Raw genomic sequence first — 23,116 nt, forward strand, 5'->3', positions numbered from 1 at the left:
GAAGAGGAGGAGGAGGAAGATATATAGGGAGAAAGAAAGAAACAAACAAGGGAAGGAAGGAAGACAGTATCAGAACAGACAGATCAATGAAACTGAATAGAGAGCCCAAAATAAAATTAGGCAAACACAGTCAATTAATTTTTGACAAAGGAGCTAAGACTCTACAATGGGGAAAAGAACAGTTTATTCAATAAATAGTGTTGGGATAAGTGGCTATCCATATGCAAAAGAATGAAACTGAACCCTACCCTCTACCACACACACAAAAAAAGTCAACTTAAAATGGATTAAAGACTTGAACCTAAGACCATCAAACCTCTAGAAGAAAACATGGGGGTAAGCTTCCTGACATTGCTCAAAGCAGTGTTTTGTGTGTTTTTTTGGAATTGACATCAAAGCAAATTCAACAAAGGCAAAATAAGCATATGGGACTACATCAAAGTAAAATGCTTTGCACAGCAAAGAGAACCATCAACAAAATGAAAAGGCAACCTACAGAATGGGAGAAAATATTTGCAAGCTGTGTATTTAATAATAAGTTAATATTCAAATTATACAAGGAATTCATGCAGCTCAATAGCAATAATAATGATGATAATATAATTTAAAATGGGCAAAGAACCTGAATAGACATTATTTTCCCATGAAGACATACTAATGACCTAACAAATATGTGAAAAGGTGGGCAATATAATCATTGGGCAAATGCAAATCAAAACCACAATGAGATATTACCTTGGACCTGTTAGAATGTCTGTTATCAAAAAGATAAGAGGTACAGCAGGAAGGCTGGGGAGGGTTGGGTGGGTGGGCGGGGGGAGTTAAGAGATCAACCAAAGGACTTGTATGCATGCATATAAGCCTAACCAATGGACGCAAGACACTGGCGGGTGCGGGGGGGGGGGAGGGGGGGGGAGTGAGGGCATGTGCCGGGGGCTAAGGGAGGCCGGGGAAGGTCAATGGGGGAAAAAAAGGAGACATATGTACTACTATTTGTAATACTTTAAACAATAAAATAAAATTTAAAAAAAGATAAGGGGTAAATGCTCCCAATGATTCGGAGAAAAGGGACTCCTTACACTGCTAGTAAAAATGTACATTTGTGCCGCCATTATGAAAAAGTGTATGAGAATTTCTCAAGAAATTAAAAATGGAACTACCATATGATCTAGTAATCCCACTTCTGGTATATATCCAAAGGAGAGATCTGTATTCCCATGTTCATTGTAACATTATTCACAAAAGCCAAGGTATAGAAACAACCTAAGAGTCTCTCAACAAATGGATGAATACAGAAATATGTAATGGAATATTATTCAGCCTTAAGAAAGAAGGAAATTCTGTCATTTACAAGATGGATGAATCTGGAGGGTATTATGCTAAGTAAAATGAGTCTGACAGAAAAAGACAATGTATGGTACCACTTATATGTGAAATCTTAAAAAAAAAAATGTGTAACATAATAACAGAGTAGAATGGTGGTTGCCATGGCTAGGGAGTGGGGAAAATAAGGAGGGTTGGTAAAAGGGTACAAATTTTCAGCGATAAAATGAGTAAGGTCTGAGAGTGTAATGTAGAACATGGGGACTATAGTAGGTAATACTGTACTGCATAAATGAAATTGCTAATGGAGTACAACTTAAGTGTTCTCTTATACACACAAAAGGTAAATCTGTGAGGTGATGGATGTGTTAATTAACTCAACGGTGGGAATCCTTGCACAATGTTATACATATATCAAATCATCATATTGTACACTCAAATAAATTACAATTTTATTTGTTTTATTTACTATATTTTAACACGACAAAGCTAAAACAAGAAATTAACATTGTGCTCCATAACAAACAAATTGCATATAAAAAAATTTAACAAGTGATAAAGAAACAAAGGAAGAAGAAAGGCAATGAAAGAAGAAAGAAGAAAATTTATTTGTGGCTGTTTCTTATTTAATTTATTTTAAACCACAGAAAAGCATATCCCATGAAAACGATACTCTCTTTTTCAGGGATGGCCCCTGCAGTGAAATCGCTGTGTAGGTGGCATTTACACACACGATTCCTGTTTTATAAGAGAAATAAATTTGTTTGTTATGTGAGAAACAGTGGAAAATGAGCAATTTTTACTGCACACCAAGATCTCACCTTGAAGTCAGGAAGGATAATCGCTAATAAAGCCTTGGAGAGGGAGAGACTGAGCCTGCAGCTGCCTCTCCTGATGGGCTGGGCGGGGAGACGTCTGTGCGTGGTGGAGCGTCACGGGACCTGTGCTGCCTTATTAAGCGTGGGGTCGTGACACAGATGAGCTTGTTTTGAGGTCTGTGGCTCATGGAGTCACATATGACGTTACATATGTAATGTGGCTCTTTTTGGACATTTAGGGAAGGAGGAAGTGAGGCCAACAACATCAATGCATGCTTCATTGCTTCTGTCTTGAAGAAAGCATAATCTCAGGTTTGTGACTGCTTTAAACTTTCAAGCCCTATATTCCCAAATCTACTTGCTCACCACACTTACACTTAACTGAATGAAAGTTACAAAGTATAAGAAGGATAATACTGTGACATTTTCTCTAAGAATCCTGACATCAACGTATTGCATATTAACTGGGTTTATATGTGCATTTTAAATGTTTTAAAGCTCAAACCTAAAATGTCTAATGTTTAATGGTTGTAAGTGGAAATAGCGTTCTGTATGAAAGTCTTGCTTTTCTGGTTTTATCTAAGAAAATGTCTTAGAGAAAACTGAATTGGTGTAGAGTGAGAGTGGGTATTGCAAATTTTTAATGAGGTCATTTATTCACTCATTCAAACAGAAAATGTGTATTAAGAACCTGCTAGATACTATTGCATCAGACGAAGCATGACCAACTGAGCTTTCCAGGGACTGAGGCATTCCAGGGACATGGGGCTGCTGCTAAAACCAAAGGGATTTGGTGCCTCTGGTTAGAGCTGAGGCATCAGTGATAAATCGAATATGATTGGGTAGCAATGTGATAGTGTTTTAGAAGTATTTTCTGCTTTCTTATAGGAACACACAAACAAGCTATTAATTGACCATTTCCAAAAGTTTATTTTTTAAACTTTGAATTTAGAAGACCCTTGATTGAATTTGTTGGGGGTGGGTGGTTAAGGTTGTGTTCTAGAACTCTTTGGCTGAGACTGAATATTGGAGTAATGATATTTAAAACACAAATAGTATAACAGTTTAGATAAGTTGGGGAAAAATAAACCAACCAAATGAGAAAAAGGAGGAAGAAAAGGAGGAGGAGGAGAGAAGGGAGGAGGAGGAGGAGGAGGAGGAGGAGCAGCAGCAGAAGGGAAAGAAAGTGATGTGCCAAGCTTTAATGGACAGAGTCTATGGGACACAGCCTAGAATTGTACTCCATCTACCTGCTCTTACAAGAATGTCACAGACTAAAGTCCTATGAGAGGCAACTGAGTCTTGCTAAACTCTGAAAACTGGGGTGTAGGGGAAGCAAAATCAGAGACAGTGCCACATCCTCGGCAATTCAGCTGCACAAGGCCCGAGTCTCATCTGTTTTGTTCAGCACTAGAGTCCTGGAGTCAATTGGCTTCTGGCACGTCATAGGTGTTCAGTAAGTGTTAGGTAAATCCTATCTAATAAAAGAGTAATATGCAAATTGACCATCACTCCAAGACACAAGATGGCCACCCCCATTTTGTCAAAGATGGCTGACCCCATGTGAACACAAGATGGCCACCACAAAATGGCTGGCAGAGGAGGGCAGTTGTGGGCAGTTGGGGGTGACCAGGCAGGCAAGGGAGGGCAGTTGGGGGAGACCCAGGCCAGCAAGGGAGGGCCATTGGGGGCAACCAGGCCTGCAGGGGAGGGCAGTTGTGGGCACCCAGGCCAGCAGGAGAGGGCAGTTGGGGGACCCAGGCCTGCAGAGGAGGGCAGTTGTGGGGGACCCAGGCCTGCAGAGGAGGGCAGTTGTGGGGGTCCCAGGCCTGCAGGGGAGGACAGTTGAGGGGGTCCCAGGCCTGCAGGGGAGGAAAGTTGGGGGGACCCAGGCCTGCAGGAGAGGGCAGTTGCGGGAGACCCAGGCCTGCAGGGAAGGGAAGTTGGGGGGGACCAGGCTGGCAGGGAGGGCAGTTGTGGGGACCAGGCTTGCAGGGGAGGGCAGTTAGGGGCAGACCAGGCCTGCAGGGAAGGCCAGTTTTAGGGGACCCAGCCCTGCAGGCAAGGGCAGTTAGGGGTGACCAGTCCTGCAAGGGAGGGCAGTTAGAGGGGACCAGGCCAGCAGGGGAGGGCAGTTAGGGGCAATTGAGCAAGCAGGGGAGCAGTTAGGTGTTGAATAGGCTGGCAGGGGAATGGTTAGGGGGTGATCAGGCTAGCAGGCAGAAGCAGTTAGGAGCAATCAGGCAGGCAGGCAGGCAGGTGAACAGTTGGGAGCCAGCAGTCCTGGATTGTGAGAGGGATGAGCGACTGCCTGTTTAGGCCTAATCCCACTGGAATCAGGCCTAAACGGGCAGTCGGACATCCCTTGAGGGGTCCCAGATTGGAGATGCTGCAGGCTGGGCTGAGGGACAACCCCCCTCCCCCCATGCACGAATTTCGTGCACTGGGCCTCTAGTCTGGGATAATTCTCCTGATGAGACCCTAGCAGATATGCCTATGAAATCAGCCCTCCTGACAGCAGGCCCTAGGAACCTGCTCTCCCAACCTTTATATTATTATTTTAAATTGTGGTAAAATATATTTTATTGTGGTAAAATATAAAAGCCTAAGCGACGGCTTCGACCAAACAACCAGAACGACTGGTCACTATGACACACACTGACGACCAGGGGGCAGACACTCAATGCAGGAGCTGCCCCCTGGTGGTCAGTGTGCTCCCACACCCAACCTCCTGTGGCTGGCGGCTAGCCAATCTCCCAGGGTCCCTCCCCCTGGTTGGTCCCTCCCCCACCGGCTAAGGCTCCAGGCACCAGAGAATCTGAGTCTGGGAAGCCTGTAGGAGGAGAGTGACCCCAACACTGATCGAGACAGAGTAGCAGCTCAGAGGGGGCAGAAGGGGCAAGGCAGCAGCCTAACTGCAAAGACTTAAAGTGAGCACCCCTACCATCTTACCTCTGCCACTGCAGTGTATGCTGCTTACCCTTCTGCCCTCATCAGCCACTTCTAGCTCGGCCCCACATCTTTCCAGGCTCCCAACCACTGATTGGCTAGTGCTCCTATGGTTGTGTGCCACCATTGGCCAAAGTCAGCTACCTATCATGTTGGGGGTGGATCCCCGAGAAAATGTGCGGCTGAGGTAGGAGAGATGACCTGTCTGTCTGTCAGCAACTCCTCTCCAGGGAGAGTGAGGTGGCCCAAGAGCAGGCAGCAAAGTGGAGCTATATTTCCACCTCAGAGCGTAGCTGGTGTTCAGGCCACTTTTGGGTACTCTGTCTGTGGTCTTTGCTTGCTGCTACCTCAGCACATCTACACAACTAGATCGGGGCCTGCCAACCAACCTCTTGCAGTCCCTCCCCTCACCACCCCTCATGCACAAATTCGTGCACTGGGCCTCTAGTATATAACATAAAGTTTACCCTTTTAAGTGTACAGTTTGGATGCAGTACATGCTCACATTGTTGTGTAACCATTGCCACCATCCATCTCCAGAACGCTTTCATCTTCCCAAACTGAAACTCTGTCCCCACTAAACACTAACTCCTCAAGCTCCCAACCCCCAGCCCCTAGTAACCACCATTCTACTTTCTGTCTCTATGAATTTGACTGCTCTAGAGACTTCATGTGTATGGAATCACATGGTGTTTGTCTTTCTGTGATTGGCTTATTTCTTTAGCATGACATTTTCAAGGTTCACATGGTAAAGCATGTATCAGAATTTCCTTTTTAAGACTGAACGACATTCATTGCATGTATATACCAAGTTTTGTCTATCCATTCACTTGTCGATGGACACTGTGGGAAATAATGCTGCTACATATATGAGTGTACAAATATTTGAACCTGCTTTTTTTTTTAATCTCACTCAAGGATATTTTTTCCATTGATTTTTTAGAGAGAGTGGAGGGAAGGGAGGAGGGGCAGAGAGAGAGAGAAACATCAACATGAGAGAGACACATTGATTGGTTACCTCCCACATGAGCCTGACCAGGGCCAGGGATGAAGCCTGCAAATGAGGTAAATTCCCTTGATCAGGAATCAAACCCAAGACCCTTGGGCCAGTGCTCTACCCACTGATAAAACTAGCCAGGGCTGAACCTGCTTTTTAAGTAGGATGCCCAGGTAATTTTTCTTCTTCTTCTTCTTCTTCTTCTTCTTCTTCTTCTTATTATTATTATTGGAAACTGCAAACATTTTAATAATTGTTGAGTTGTTGAGCATACATTTTGGAAACATTTTACTTCAAACTGCAACAAGTTAAATAAATGTTTATAATCCTATCTAATAAAAGAGTAATATGCAAATTGACTGTCACTCCAACACACAGATGGCTGTCCCCATGTGGTCAAAGATGGCTGCCCCCATGTGGACACAAGATGGCCACCACAAGATGGCCGGCAGGGAAGGACAATTGTGGGCAATCAGGCCAGCAGGGGAGTGCAGTTGGGAGGGACCAGGCCTGCAAGGGAGGGCAGTTGGGGGTGATCAGGCTTACAATGGAGGGCAATTAGGGGTGACCGGGCCAGCAGAGGAGGGCAGTTGGGTGTGACCAGGCCTTCAGGGGAGGACAATTGGGGGGGACCAGGTCTGCAGGGGAGGGCAGTTGGCGGGGGGACCAGACCTGCAGGGGAGGGTAGTTGGGGGAGATCAGGCCTGCAGGGGAGGGCACCAGGCTGGCTGGAGAGGGCAATTGGGAGGGACCAGGCCAGCAGGGAAGGGCAGTTGAGGGGGACCAGGCCAGCAGGGAAGGGCAGATGGGGGTGACTAGGCCAGCAGAGGAGAGCAGTTAGGGGTGACCAGGCCAACAGGGGAGGGCAGTTGGGGGCAATCAGGCTGGCAAGGGAGGGCAGTTAGGGGTGACCAGGCTGGCAGGGGAGGACAGTTAGGGTCAATCGGGCTGGCAGGGGAGCAGTTAGGCATCAATCAGGCTGGCAGTGGAGTGGTTAGGGGGTGATCAGGCTGGCAGGAAGAAGCAGTTAGGGGCAATCAGGCAGGCAGGAAGGTAGGTGAGTGGTTGGGTGCCAGGAGTCCTGGATTGTGAGAGGGATCGGGCCTAAACAGGCAGTCAGATATCCCTCGAGGGGTCCCAGATTGGAGAGGGTGCAGGCTGGGCTGAGGGACACCCCCCCTTGCATGAATTTCATGGACTGGGCCTCTAGTATAACATAAAATTCAACCAAAAGTAAAACTTGTTTTAAGTGTGCCTTGCATGTAGACCAGTGCTTTTTTTCTTCCCCTCTTAATATATCTTTATTTTTGAGCTGCACAAACACACCTAAGAATTTTATCTTTGTAGTATGGCATTTAGGAAATAAAAACATACTGCTTGTTAATGTTTAAGAATCACTGTGCTTAGGAAGTTAGAAAATATCTGACATCATTATTTGTATTTTGGCTCAAAATGTATAAACCTTAAGAAGTTACCTCTCCAAAGGCATTTTATTTCTAACTAGAGGCCCAATGCATGAAATTCGTGCACTTGGGGGGGAGGGGCGGTCCCTCAGCCTGGCCTGCACCCTCTCACAGTCTGGGAGCCCTGTGATCCATCACCCCATAAAGGGAGGCCCCGCCCACCTGCCACAGCACCCTTGGCTGGTTAGCCTGGGCCTCCCTCTGCAGGGGCAATTGTGGGGCAATGGCGGGCCCCCCCCCCCGACCAAATGCATTGCACCCACCTTGGCTGGCCTGGCGCCAGTATGTGTCATAGTGTGGACTTCCAGTTGGTCGTCCAGATGGTCGTTCTACTGTTCGGTCATTCGGTCGATTTGCATATTGTGCTTTTATTATTATAGATTATGGAGTGAATCATTCATTCTCCCACTTTGTTAGAGGCACTACTGACTAAATAGGTATTTGGAGGCTTGAGGAACTCTGCCCTTGCCCTGAAGTCATGCTGTCCTGAAGGACTGTCTAAGGACAAACCCATTTAGCCTGTTGCTGATATTTAGAAAGTGTTGAGTGGAAGGGACTGGCTGTCCTCCCTGAGCTTTCTTAACAGCTTCCTTTACTCAGACTTCTACATGGGACACTTTCCCACCACCTCTCTGCCTGGATCACTCCTGTTTAAAGTTAAATTAGATGCCATCTCTTTAGAAAGATTTTTGGGAGCCCAATCCCGAAATAGGATTAGCAGCCTGACCCATGGATTCTGCCCACTTATTACCATTTATCTGTCTAGGTCCTCACTATACTTTAAGTTCTTTGTTGGTGGGGCACATGGATCCCCAGAGTACAGCCCTGCTGCAGAAGCTACCCAGACCATCAGCATAGATGTGTGGGTGGAGGGGCTGTGGAGAAAGCACTGGGATGCCCTGTGCACACGGATGAGGCACAGGACACTGGTGCTCAGCAGGATGGTGTGGAAGGGAAACCTGGGTATCCATTTGTTTAATTGTTTGAGAGCACCTGTGCGCAATGTCAGACGTGATGAGCATTTCTAGACAGTATCTGAAAAGTCACTAACATCGACAATGACTATACAATCAGCTAAGTTAGAAGAAAACAATATGCTATTTATTCGACAGTGCAATTAAAGTCATTTGTTTATGAGAACTGACCATTCTGAAGTTCTATGCAGTATTACAACATATATATATATATATATATATATATATATATCTCTATATATGTTGTAATATATATATATATATATATATATATAGATATATATATATATATATTATTAGATGTTTTACATTGTTGTAAATTTGGAATTAATGGCAGAATATCCTATGCAAGTCCTTTGTTCTTGTTTGCTCCCGGAAGACATTTGTCTATTTGCAACTCAGAAAAATGGACTGTGCTAAGACACCGGAGGTGTTCTCATGATGCCCAGGGCCCGGGACTGAAGCCATCTAAACCCAAATAGGGCATAGGGGGTTGGGGGAGATTCCTGGAGATGTCTGAACTCTGTTTTAGAGCATAAGGGTATATACAGGGTGCCCCCAAAAATGTATACACACACTCTGAATAATTATACAAGCAGTGTATATTAAAAAATATTTCATTTTCAAAATTGAAATGTGTGTGTCAGAGGATTTGAAGACATCCAACCTCGCAGGATACTCTATGACTACATGTCTTGAGATTGGCATGATCTCTCTAGGCACAGGAGAGTATATGGAAGGTATGTGTGGGGGATGTCAGGGGGTGTTGGGGAATTAAATTTATGAAAGATTGTTTTGCCTAAATTGGTAGGACCTCAGAGGAGCTTGATCAGGCTTATAATAATTTAGGTATGACTGTAGCTCTGGAAAATATCCTTCTAGATTTAATGGGCTTCCTTTAAAGGAAATTTATATTCTCTTTCTTGATATTATCAGGTGGATAAAAAAATGTAATCCCTTTACTATTCCCAAGAACTAGAAAAGGTAACCAGAGTTGTCAGTTCCTAATGCTAGCTGTGCTCCAGAGCTGGTCCCCAAAATACCTGTGCTACCTAAAGCAAGTCCTCACATTTCACTGGCTTCACTTCTTCATCTATGAAATGGATGGCTGCATAAATGGTCGCTCAGCTCTCTAGACCTTCTAGCTCAAACACTCTGTAGTTCAGTTGCTATCCATCTTCTGTGACAGTAAAATAAACTGGGGCTTATTTTACTCCCAGGAGACATTCGGCAAGCCTGGAAATATTTTTGGTTGTCACAACGTGGGGGCAGGGTGTTGCTGTGGGCATCTAGTGGGCAGAGGCTAGGGATGCTGCTAAACAGCCTTCGGTGCACAGGACAGCCCCACCATTAGAAATTATCCAATTGCAAATGTCAAACGTGCTGAGGTTGTGAAACCCCTTGAAGGAGAAACTGATTTTCACAAGAGGAAATGCATGGTCTTTTCCTCTGTAAGAGTGGCTGGGAAAGCTGTGTCATGAGCTATGAGGAATCACATAACATATCAGGGATAACATGTAGATAGGCTTTCCCCCTTGTAGAGTGTACACTATTAAGATGAGCTATCATTTCTCAATAGCTTTCATTTAAAGATGCTGAAATAAACTCTAATTGAATGCACCATCTGGGAACATTGAACTGCATGGCGAGAGCAGTGGGCTCAATTCACAGCATCCTTCATACCCCCACGGGGTAAGGCTGAGTGTGAAATTCCTATGTACTCAGTAGTTATCATGCTGTGCATTTTGAAACACTTTTCTTTAAAGCTCAGAGTGCTACATTTAACTTGATAACACCACTCCTCTGCTTATCTTAGCGTGGTGCATCGCATTTTAAGGGAAATTGGAGTACAGTTGGTATTGTTCAGTCTATATCTCAAGAGCAGTGGTGGACTTGGGATCACGAGTTGACTCTCTGGTTCTCAGCACTAGGTTCAACTCGTTAGCATATTTTGCCCATTGCCAATGTTTCTACCATATGTAGGTGTTCTGTGTAAGCTGTGACTCTACAGGAGAAGCTACTGTACGTCCTACTTGTGAGAATTAAATGAGACAATGTATAAGAAAGTATCTCATGTGAAGCAGATGCTCCGAAAATGTTGTCTTCTTTGAACGGGCCAAGCTAATGCTGAGTGGCAGCAGTGGGAACATCTAAAAATTAACTGTCACCTCCTTGCTGCTCCTTCTCCTCAGCCCAGTGAAGCAGGTGGTGATGGAAACTCAAGGAGGTCTGTTCAGTCCCAGTCGGGATGTGCTCCATGTTTGGGTAATGGGGGAGTAACACCAGAGGCACAAAAACTGCCTGTTTCAATTCGGTGACTGCAGGACTAATTGCTGTGCTAACAAGAACACAATTTATTCAGACTTGCCGGGTCAATGGACACATTCAGTTTTCTCATGCACAGCTTCGTTCTCTTCCTCCCTCTGGGTGAGCATTCCAAACAGGCGCTGGTTAGAGAAACCTCCAGATGACTGCAAGTCCTCCCTCCTCCACTTGGGATACTCCTTCTGTGAGGGAGGGCCCCACAGGCTGCTTTCAGCCAGTCGCCTTGTCTAATCACCTCTAGCCTCTCTTCTATATCCCTCTACCAATACAGTGGTTTTTGTTTTGTTTCGTTTTGTTTTTCAAATTCAAAGTATGTATACTATAAGTAGAAGAAATCCTAAGAGGCTATGTGAAAATCCACTTCTATTAGTTCTGGATAACTGAAGGAAACAAGATCTTTGAAGGGGTTTAGAAAGAAAGAGAAGAGAAAGCAAGTAGCATACAATTTAAAAGCAGACATTGTCTTTTCCTATAAGGATGGACCTCAGTTTGGTCCCGGATGGACGATTCAGCTGTTCTGCTGGCAGCATTTTCGCAGGCAAGACTTGTGTGATTGGATTTATTTAGGGAAGAACACTCAGTGTTTCAGAGAGTAAAGCTGTTTCTAAAGTGCCTATGGCATTGCCCCTCTTAAAGACGGACTTTAATGGATTGCTCTAATACCAACACCAACTCAGTGTCAATGTATACTCTTCTATATAAACTTTTACTACCATATAGCTCTGGCCAGTGTGGCTTAATTGGTTGGAGCATTGTCCCGTACACCAAAAGGTCCTGGGTTCGATTCCCCGTCAGGGAACACAGCCAGGTTGAGGTTTTGATCCCTGGTCAGATGCATATAGGAGGCACCCATTGATGTTTCTCTGTCACATATTTTTCTCTCTCTCCCTTTCTCTCTACAATCAACTAAAAAACTAACAAACATATCCTTGGATGAGGATTTAAAAAAAAATTTTTTTTAAATCTACCATATAATCCTAGTCACCTACTAAGGTGCTAGTATAAGTAAAAGTTCTTAAAGGAGTTGACCTGAACAACCTTCAGGGTGTGGTAGGGAGACCAGACTGAGTTTAAGGAATGTTTATACTGCACTCAGACATGACTGAATGTGTTTGGGAGTCCAGTGGATTGTGGTCTACAGTGATCTACTTAAATAAAGGAGACATTGATCTGGGTTATTTTTTGGTTGTAAATTTGAGAAATTAAGTTTTTTAAAGGGGATGGGAGGAGGATGTGACGACTGTTCCAGTTAATGTGAGCTTAGGCTTGACTGGATCAACTGCTCAAACAATGTCAGCAGGAATTTCCATGTCTTAACTGAGGGTTGTCTGTTGGCTTTATTCTTTGACACCAAGTTGACGGCAAGGTGGCTATCAGTCATGTTCATAATTCTACCAGCTTTATACCTTGTGGAAAGAAAGGGAAGGAGAACTCACTTTTCATCCATCAATTGAACAAGTTTTGGGATTGGATTTCTTTTGTTTGGTTCTCATCTCTCTCATTTTATTCCCTTGAAACTATTCTTCTCAAAATCACCAGACTACGATGACCATACAGCTCAGTTTTCCTGAGTTGCTTCATATTTATATCTGTTGTCTGGGCACAAATATTAATAACACTCTGTTGTTGTCATCCTCTAGGATGGCCCCCAATTATCCTGGCCTCCAGTTGTTCACACCCTCTCCCCCAAACTGAGTAGAGCTGGCATGTGCAACCATTTCAGCATGCTGTTAGGGAAGTGCTGAGGCCTCCATCAACAACTAGCCATGCGGTGAGCCACCTGAGAGGCAGAGCTTGTAGTCCCAGTCAAGCCTCCAGGTGACTGCGGCCCTTGCCAATAATATCTGACTGCCATCTCATGAGAAGTCCTGAACCAGAACTGTCCTGCAGAGCCATTCTCAAATTTTAGTCCCACATAAACTGTATGAGATAAAGAATGTCTATTGTTATGTTAAGCTATTAAGTTTGGGGGTAATTTCTTACACAGCAATAGGTACTAATACACATCTCTTTCATTCTCAAAAAATTGGGAAGTAAAATGTTCATTCTATCAATAACCTTCATATTGATAACAGTAATCTTCAATTTTCAGCAAATCCTTAGACTCATCTTACTCAACGTGTCCACAGAATTTGGTGCAGTTGATCTCTCCCTCTTCTTTGATATGTGTCACCACTCCCACTGGCTGCTTCTGCTCAACCTCTTGCCATACTTTCATCCTTTCCTTGGTTCTGAATGTTGCAGGTCTCCAGGATCCTTTGGAAAAGGTCCTCAGATCTTTTATTTACTAACTAGAGGCCTGGTGCACAGATTCATGCACTGGTGGGGTCCCTCAGCCTGGCCTGTGGGGATCTGGCCAAAACAGGCTCTCTAATATCCCCTGAGGGGGTCCCAGATTGCAAGAGGGTGGTTCTCAGGTGACACACTCCAGAATCAGGCTCCCTCATCTCTGGTTCCGGGTGCATCACCTAAGAACCGCAGCTGCCAAGTCACCTCAGCTTGGCAGTTCCTGTGTTGAGCATCTGCCTCCTGATGGTCAGTGCACATCATGGCTACTGGTCAAATGTTTGGACGGTCACTAAGGCTTTTATATATATAGACTAGAGGCCCGGTGCACGAAATTCGTGCACGGAGGGGGGTTGTCCCTCAGCCCAGCCTGTACCTTCTCCAATCTCGGACACCTCAAGGGATGTCCGACTTCCCGTTTAGGCCCGATCCCTGGGAAGTCGGACATCCCTCTCACAATCCAGGACTGCTGGCTCCCAACTGCTTGCCTGCCTGCCTTCCTGATTGACCCTAACCGCTTCTGCCTGCCAGCCTGATCACCCCCTAACCACTCTGCTTCCAGCCTGTTTGCCCCCAACTTCCCTCCTCTGCCGGCCTGGTTACCCCTAACTGCCCTCTCCTGCTGGCCATCTTGTGGTGGCCATCTTGTGTCCACATGGGGGCAGGATCTTTGACCACATGGGGGCAGCTATATTGTGTGTTGCAGTGATGATCAATCTGCATAGTACTCTTTTATTAGATAGGATAGAGGCCTGGTACAGGGGTGGGGGCCAGCTGGTTTGCCCTGAAGGGTGTCCCTGATCAGGGTGGGGTTTCCTTGGGGTGTGGGGCGGCCTAATCGAGGGGCCTGTGGTGGTTTGCAGGCGGGCCATGCCCCCTGGCAATGCAAGCAGAGGCCCTGGTATCTGGAATTTATTTTCCTTCTACAATTGAAACTTTGTAGCCTGGAGCAGAGCCAAGCCTGGGGCTCCCTCTGAGGCCCGCAGCCATTTCTGTTGGGGTTATAATTGAAACTTTGTTGCCTTAAGCGGGTGGGCCTGGCCAGGGTGTGTGGAAAGCTTTGCTTCCCCTGTTGCCAGCAGCAACCCTGGCCTGCTCTTTCAAGCTCCATTCTGCCGCCATTTGTTTGAATTTGTTTACCTTCTGTAATTGAAACTTTGTAGCTTGAGTGGAGGCTTAGGCCTGCAAAGGCTGGCAGAAAGCTTGGCTTCCTCTGTTACCTAGGAAACCTTGTTCTCTGTGGCTGTAGCCATCTTGGTTTGGGTTAATTTGCATACTCGCTCTGATTGGATGGTGGGTGTGGCTTGTGGGCGTGGTTTGTGGGTGTGTCGGAGGTATGGTCAATTTGCATATTTGTCTATTATTAGATAGGATGTTTAGTACCTAGTTGATCTCCCTTAGTCCCATTGATTTATATGATGAAGACCCCTCATTTTAAATCACTAGTTCAAACTCTTTTTTGCACTCTTATCTAATAGAATCAGCTGCCTCATCATACTCTTCACCGAATAGGTATCTTGAAATCAACACATCCATGGTTTTGATTTTATCCCACCAGCCTGATTCCCACTCAGACTTTCCCACCCCAATTAAAGACAACTAACTCTATTCCTCATTTTACTCAGGTAAAAAGAAAAACACACAACCTGGAGTAATTCTTTGTTCTCTTCCCTTCCACCTCACATCCAATATGGCAGCAATTCTCAGCCCAGCACATTCTCCAAACCCACTCATCCCAGTTACCATCATCTTTCACCTGTATTGTTTCAGTAGCCCCAAAATTGTCTCCCTACTTCCCCTCTTGGCTCTTCTCAGTCTATTCCTTTGCACCCCAACCAGAGTGTGCTGATTCTGAAACCTGAGACTTGATCCTCACAATGGCTTCTTATCCAACTCAGAAGAAAATACGAAGTCCTTTCCTAGACCTATAAAGCTCTATGTGAAAAAAGAAGACTCTATGGGATCTGACTCCTCTACTCCCTGGTCTCATTTCCACCTCATTCACTCTGCTGTAATCACACTTGCTACCTTTAGGGTTGCTGGAGATGTCGGCTGCAATCCTCCTATCTCAGGGCTTTCCCACTTGTTGGTCCCTTTGCCTGGGGTGCTCTGCACATGGCCACCTCCTTCTGTCTCAGCTCAAAGGTCACCTTGTCAGAGTGGCCCTTGCTGACCATTCTGTATAAAGCAGTATTCCCAACATTACTATCTGTCTGTTTATATTATTTTGTTTTTCCTCTAAACAGTGGTTACCACCTCCTGACAGAGTTATAAGATATCAACAACATGGGTGTGGGCAACTTCTGCCACAATGGGACATAATATCCTGGCTTCAGCATCCTCAGCCCATGCATACCTCGGTGTGGTCCTCCACATCTTTGACAGGTGTACTGCCAGCCTTGGAGCAGTTTACAACTCAGAAGCTAGAGGTTCTAGCCAGACTATTGGTTGCTCTCAGCCTTGAAATTTTAGTTTATTCATTTCTGTGCTGTTGCCATTCCTGGTCTTGATGTCAATAGAAATAGGACTGTCTCACATTCTTTCTTTAAACACTGAAGTTTTCTGGTGTTCACTGGGTTACTTGTTGACTCATGCTACAGGAAATCTGGAAATTGAAGATATGAACAGATAATTAAGTCCCAACTCTCTCAAATAAACTTCTTCCCCCTTCCCCTTATTTCCTTCTTAACTCTTTATTATCTACCATGTGCCAAGCACTATGTGGTACACTGGGACTAGAGTGATAAAATATATCAAATTTGTTTAACTTTTTTTATTGTTGCTAATCCTCACTGTAAGATATTTTTCCATTGATTTTTTTTTTAAGAGAGAGTGGAAGTGGGGGGAGGGAGAGAAACATTGATGTTAGAGAGACACACCGATTGGCTGCCTCCCAGATGTGCCCCAACTAGGGCTGGGGTGGAACCTGCAACCCAGGTACGTGCCCTTGAACAGGAATTAAACCCGTGACATATACGGGCAGATACTCTAATCACTGAGCAACAACTGCCAGGGCTGTTTAGCATTTTTTAAATAAGTATTAACAAAAGGTGAACAATGATCCTTGTAAAAATACAAATTACTATTTTAGTTTAGACTCTGAAAAATCTCCCTGCTTTTATCCTGTATGTTGAAGGCTGGATTTTGTGATTAAGGAAGAGATATGAATGTCTAGGGAATAAGATCCTTAAAGAGGTTGCCATCCAGATGTTAGATAAAAGAGACTATGACTCATTCAAGCAGGAAGCTGGACTTTTGAAGGCCCATCCAAGTCATGGTGCCTTTGAGGTTTGTCTGTTAGCATTCAAAACTTGGTATGTGTCATTGCATGTAAATATTATGCAACAATTTGAAAACGAACACCAGATTGAAAGACATAATAACAGTGTATTATACACTGGTCTCCACCTTTTGAGTAGAGGTTACCAGAGATCACACTGAGGGAACGACAGCCCACAGACCAGACTGTACATATGACTGTGCTAAATTCTGCTGCTATTTTCAGAGTTTTTGCTTTTCAAAAACATTCCTTGGGGCCAACCAGGCAGCCATACTTTCCTGATCTATTTTCTGCAGTTGCTTCATTTACTGTTCTTTTTTCTTTACTGGCTGTTGCTTGATGTGGTATTTCTGTGCATCCTTATTAAGGCTTTCTGTGCCCACATTTTCTACTCTAAATCTGCATGTTTGCAGACCATTTTATATAACTTCCGTGCTTTTGATATTTTCTAGGTTCACCACAGACTCAGTAAATAATATACAGTGACTTCAAGCCAATATGTTTTCAATGGATTTCTAAGCTTCCTGCTTAGAACATCCTAACTGCTTACAAATATTTTTTTAATTGCTGGTCTATTTGCAGATGCATACGAAGTTCTATACAAAGAAGTAAGAGCATGCTGAGTTTAGGACTTTTTTTTTTTTACTCAGAAACATAATGTGGATACACAGAGCTCTACTTTTCCCATTTTAATAATTGCATGGCTTTCCACTGTATGAGTGTGCTATAATTTATTTCAACAAGCCCCCATTAACTGACATTTGAGTTGTTTTCTCTTTTTTATAATTTATATATAATGATACAATTAACATCCTGAGACATCTTTGCATACCTGAACAGATATGCCTATAAGATAAATTCCTAGCAGGGTAATTTTTGCTCAAAGGCAACATACATTAAAGCTGATAGATATTGCTAAAAATAATTCCTTTTTGTTGCCAACTCTGGGTATTAGCATTTTTGAAATTAATATTTTAATTATAGTTCACATTATATTACTCAGGTATACAATATAGTGATTAGACATTTATATACCTTATGAAGTGATCACCACAATAAGTCTAGTACCCATCTGACACCATACAGAGTTATTATATTATTGACTGTTGGTGGCCCCTAATGTATTTATTTTTTGTCATTCAGTGTAACTTTATTTACTGTTTATTGCACATGATTTGTGGTCTTTAACCTTTTGCACTCGGTTGTCGAGTGTGACTCCACACGGTTAGCATTAGAATAAAGGAATGGAGAAAAAAGCAAGCGAGTGCAAAGGGTTAATTTCTAACCACCAAAGATTCAAAGGACTATTTTTTCCATGAAGTTTAACATTAACATTAGTGAATTCGTGTATTCATGTGTTTTTATTGTAAACACCTGAATTATTCACATTGTCATAGATCCTGAATTCATAAGCATGGACCATGCACAGGCTGGCAGCAAGCCAGGAAGCCACTCTGCAAGCAAACAGATACTCTGCATAAGGAGAAAAGTCATAGCATAACATTTAATGTCAAACCTGAGTCACCTCAGAATGTTATATATATTGACTTCTTAATTCATATAGTATCAGGAACTCAACTGCTTGGTTGGTGATGGGGTTGACCTGATTTCAGGAGGATTATTCCTGAAATAATTAAGGAAAGGGGGGCTCAATCTTTTCTTGGTTGCTTGCTCCTCCCCAGCACCTTCATCTTTCTTCTTGTCCTCAGCTTCTTGGGCATCTTCTCCTTCACCTTCACCTCCTTCTTCCTCTGCATCCTCAAATTCTTCCTTGGCACCTTCTTCCTCTTCCTTTCTTTCCTCTTCCTCAGCCTCTTCCTTCTCCTTCTCCTCTTCAGCTTCTCCTTCAGAAGGGGGTTCATCCTTAGCTTCCTCGGCTTTTGCAGCCTCAGTGGTCTCTTCCACCTCGATCTGCTCCTCCTGTACGAGGCTGGTGTATTAAGAAGGGAAGGAGCGAGCGGACATCAAGTAGGAGCTAGTCTGTAAACCACTGTAGGCAGATCAACCAAAGACCTGGGAACTCTGGGAGTAGCCGCTGGCTATGCTTACCATGCTGGTGAAACTGAGCAGGGTCTCCTCACCTTCCAAGAGTTTCCTGTTAGCTGCAATGTCAATGTCCAAAGCCATCTTCACATTGAGGAGGTCCTGGTATTCTTTTAAATATCGTGCCATTTCACTCTTTGTAGTTCTCAACTCATTTTCTAATTTGTTGATTGTGTCCTGCATAGCACTAATGTCGGTGTTCTGCTTATCCTCCAGCTCTTGCAGCTGCTTTCCCAGCGCTTCATTCATGCATCGGCTTGCTTCCATCTCCAGGGTCTTGGCCTTGAGCAGGAGGCAGCTCTCGGACACCTTGTCCTCGGCGGCACGCACCCCATAGGTGCTCTTGGCAGCACTCTCGGTCAGCACAGTGAAGCGGCTCTTGTACCATTCTTCGGCATTCTGCATGTTCTTGGCAGCCAGCTTCTCATACTGGGTGCGGAGGTCAGACTTGGAGAACACGTCCATCTCCATGGAGATCTGAGCGTACTGGATCTGCGCCTGCAGCTCGGTGATCTCCTCTTCGTGCACCTTCTTCAGAAAGGCGATTTTGTCCATCAGGCTGTGGATGCGCTTTTCCAGCTCAGCGCCTGCGAGAGCCGCCTCATCTGCACCTTTGTGCGCCTCCATCAGCCAGCCCTCTGCATCCTCATGGTTCAGCACCTCTTCCTGGTAGCATGCCTGCAGGTTGCTCACAGCCACTTAGGAGCTCCGGTGCCTCCTAACTGCCCACTGCCCTCTCCTCACCTGGGATGGGTGCAGTGGGGCGGGGCACAGGCATCCCATTTTCATTAAAATGTTCAACCTGGGCCTGCTCCACCGGTGTCCTCAGGCAGCCGAGGGGCAGACAGTGATGCCGGAGACCCTGGCCACCCCCGCCTACCCAGGTCCCCGATAGCCATCCAGACCCCACGGGCGACATCAGATGCTGCCAGTGCTGCCTGCCTGGTCAGGATTGCCTCCTGGACCCCACGATGTCAGGCTCTGTCCATGCTGCCTGCCCAGTCCCAATTGCCACCTGTACCCCACGGGCAGCATCAGGTGCTGCCTGCTGGAACTGCCAGGTCCCGATCACTGCCTGGACTCCGCGGGGGGTTTTAGGTGCTGCCTGCTGGGCCTGCCCGGTCCCGATCACCCCCTGGACCCTGCCGGCAGCTTCAGGCGCTGACTGCCGGGCCTGCCCGGTTCCGATCAACGCCTAGATTCCGCGCGGGGCCTCAGGCACTGCCTGCCAGGCCTGCCTGGTCCTGATGGCCGCCTGGACCCCACGGGCAGTGTCAGGCGCTGCCTGCTGGAACTGCCTGGTCCTGATCACTGCCTGGACCCCATGGGCAGCGTCACACGCTGCCTGCCAGGCCTGCCCCGTCCTGATTGCCACCTGGACTCCGCAAGGGGATCAGGTGCTGCCTGCCGGGCCTGCCTGGTCCCAATGGCCACCTGTACTCCAAGGGGGACAACAGGCGCTGCAAGCCCAACCTGCCCGGTCCTGATTGCCACCTGGACTCCACAGGCAGCTTCAGGCGCTGACCACCGGGCCTGCATATGCAAATTTACCCACCATCTTCATTGGGTTTATTTGCATATTGCTCCTGATTGGCTGTGGGCGTAGCGGAGGTATGGTCAATTAGCATATTTCTCTTTTATTAGTGTAGATATCCTAGTCTATTCTTGGGTATCAGCATTTTTTATCTTTTCCAATTTGATGTGTCAAAAACCATATCACTGTTTAAATGTGCATTTATTTGATTAGTAAAGAGTCTGAATATCTTTTATACTAAATAGCATACATTTACTCACCATTTTTCTTTCATTTGAAAACTGCCCATTCATGAGCTTTGCTCCTCTTCTCATTCACTTATTTGAGTTCCTCATATAGTATAGAGAGAAACTCTACTTTGCCTCATGGTTGCAACTGTTTTCATATTGATCAATTTTTGATTACTGTGAAGTATTTTTCTATTTTACTTTATTATTATAATCACCTTCAATTGGCTTTCTGAGAAACCCTGTAAATTTTTGTAATAAAATTATGATAAAGACATTTATTTTAATCTATAATAATAAAAGTCTAATATGCTAATTAGACTGAACAAACTTCTGGATAACCTTCTGGATGACCTTCCGGACAATCAAGCTATGACACCCACTGGTGCCAGGCCAGCCAAGGTATGTGCGATGCAATTGGTCAGAGGCCCGGCCATCAACCCATGATCGCCCTGCAGAGGGAGGCCCAGGCCACTCACCAGTGGGCTGCCGCTGGTGGGCGGGGCCTCCTTCTTCGAGGGAAGCCCGGGTCCTGGGTGCCAGAGGGAAGCCAGTGCTGGCAGCCAGGGGGAAGGAAGGCCTACCCTTGCACGAATTTCATGCATCTTCATGCATCGGGTCTCTAGTCCTACCTAATAATAGACAAATATGCAAATTGACCATACCTCCGACACACCCACAAGCCACGCCCACAAACCACGCCCACCACCCAATCAGAGCGAGCATGCAAATTAACCCAACCAAGGTGGCTACAGCCACAGAGAGCAAGATTTCCTAGGTAACAGAGGAAGCCAAGCTTTACGCCTGCCCTTGCCAGGCCTAAGCCTCCACTCAAGCTACAAAGTTTCAATTACAGAAGGTAAACAAATTCAAACAGAAATGGCGGCAGAATGGAGCTTGAGAGAGCAGGCCAGGGTTGCCTCCGGCAACAGGGGAAGCAAAGCTTTCCACACACCCTGGCCAGGCCCACCTGCTTAAGGCAACAAAGTTTCAATTATAACCCCAACAGAAATGGCTGCCAGCCACGGGAGGGAGCCCCAGGCTTGGCTCTGCTCCAGGCTACAAAGTTTCAATTGTAGAAGGAAAATAAATTCCAGATACCAGGGCCTCTGCTTAGGGTTGCCAGGGGCTGTGGCCGGCCTGCAAACCACCACAGGCCCCTCGCTCAGGCCGCCCCATGCCCCAAGGGAACCCCACCCTGATCAGGGATGCCCTTCAGGGCAAACCAGCTGGCCCCCACCCCTGTACCAGGCCTCTATCCTATCTAATAAAAGAGTACTATGCAGATTGATCATCACTGCAACACACAATATAGCTGCCCCCATGTGGTCAAAGATCCTGCCCCCATGTGGACACAAGATGGCCACCACAAGATGGCCAGCAGGAGAGGGCAGTTGGGAGGCACCTGGCCTGCAAGGGAGGGCAGTTGGAGGTGATCAACCCTGCAGGAGAGGGCAGTTAAGGTAAGGTGACCAGATCGTCCCACTTTTGGCAGGACAGTCCCGATTTTGGACTTTCCCGCCAGAAGCAGGACGATCTGGTCACCTCAAGTTAAGGGTGACCAGGCCGGCAGAGGAGGGAAGTTGGGGGCAAACAGGCTGGCAGCGGAGTGGTTAGGGGGTGATCAGGCTGGCAGGCAGAAGCAGTTAGGGGCAATCAGGAAGGCAGGCAGTCAAGCAGTTGGCAGCCAGCAGTCCTGGATTGTGAGAGGGCTGGATTGTGAGAGGGATGTCCGACTGCCTGTTTAGGCCCGATCCCACCGAGAGGGATGTCCGACTGCCCGTTTAGGGATGTCCGACTGCCCGGTGGGATCGGGCCTAAACGGGCAGTGGACATCCCTCGAGGGGTCCCAGATTGGAGAGGGTACAGGCTGGGCTGAGGGACAACCCCCCTCCGTGCACGAATTTCATGCACCGGGCCTCTAGTATCATTATAAAAACAAGCAGGAACCATTGTTTAAATATGCAAAGGCTATGGAAATGCCTGTAAGAATAAAACTTACATTTTCCCAGAAGATTCTGGAAGCCTGGAAATTCTCCAAGTCTTGCACTTCTAATGGGAATTTCAGGCATAGAGAGAGGCCTGTCTGCCTCACTCAGAATGCGCTGTCATCAGCTCCAGGAAGACTGGGATCACAGAAAGAACCTGGGCATTCAGACATTCTGGCTCATTCATCAATCATGTGGCCTGGTCTCCCAGAGCCACTTTCTCATCTACAAAGTGCACATGATTGTACCTGAGGTGTAGTATAGGCCTACTGTGATTATTAAATTAGATACAATATGCAAAGTACCTATGCAGAGTGGATGCTCCAGAAATACTCATGTTCCCAACCCCAGGAGTTAAAGAAAAATTAAACCTATAATTTCTCAGCTGTGACAGGAACATTTAAAATGTAAGATCACCAACAAGTCAAATGTAGAGGTGCAGCATGCTTGAAAAAAAAAAAAAAAACCTGCCAGATTCCTTTTCAATTGCCAAAACTTCTCACACACACACATATATTAAGATCTACTTGATTTTCTGGAATGAGGTCGAAGTGATATTCTCTGTGGTAACGCGCCTCTGTGCATCGTTTAACTAGTTAGTGTTGGTGCGGACAGTGCTGTGTACCAGGAAAAGGGCATGCTGCACAGTGATTAGGGTCCATAAACCATGTGAGTGAAAAGAGTCCAGGAAGTGGGGCAGTGGATCCGATAGGTCCCTTGTAGGTCCACTTTTTCCAGAAGTTTCTTAAATATTTTTCGGCAACAGTCTATGGGGGAGGGAAAGCAGTCCCTGATATGTTGATAGTATGTCTTGATAGCATCTGGTCAAGATGGCACTTCTATCTGTGGTTTTCCTCCCTCAAAATCATAACTCTTGTCTAATCATCACAAAAGCATCAGGCAAATCCC

At 45.7% G+C, this 23,116-nt stretch overlaps 1 pseudogene; it reads right to left on the reverse strand.

The window, feature by feature from the left end:
• Positions 1-18,074: 18,074 nt before the first annotated feature.
• On the reverse strand, positions 18,075-19,357 carry LOC129150326 (neurofilament light polypeptide-like; annotated as a pseudogene).
• Between the last annotated feature and the right edge of the window lie 3,759 nt (positions 19,358-23,116).

This window comes from Eptesicus fuscus, chromosome 9 (assembly GCF_027574615.1).
Source record: "Eptesicus fuscus isolate TK198812 chromosome 9, DD_ASM_mEF_20220401, whole genome shotgun sequence".
Lineage (NCBI taxonomy): Eukaryota > Metazoa > Chordata > Mammalia > Chiroptera > Vespertilionidae > Eptesicus > Eptesicus fuscus.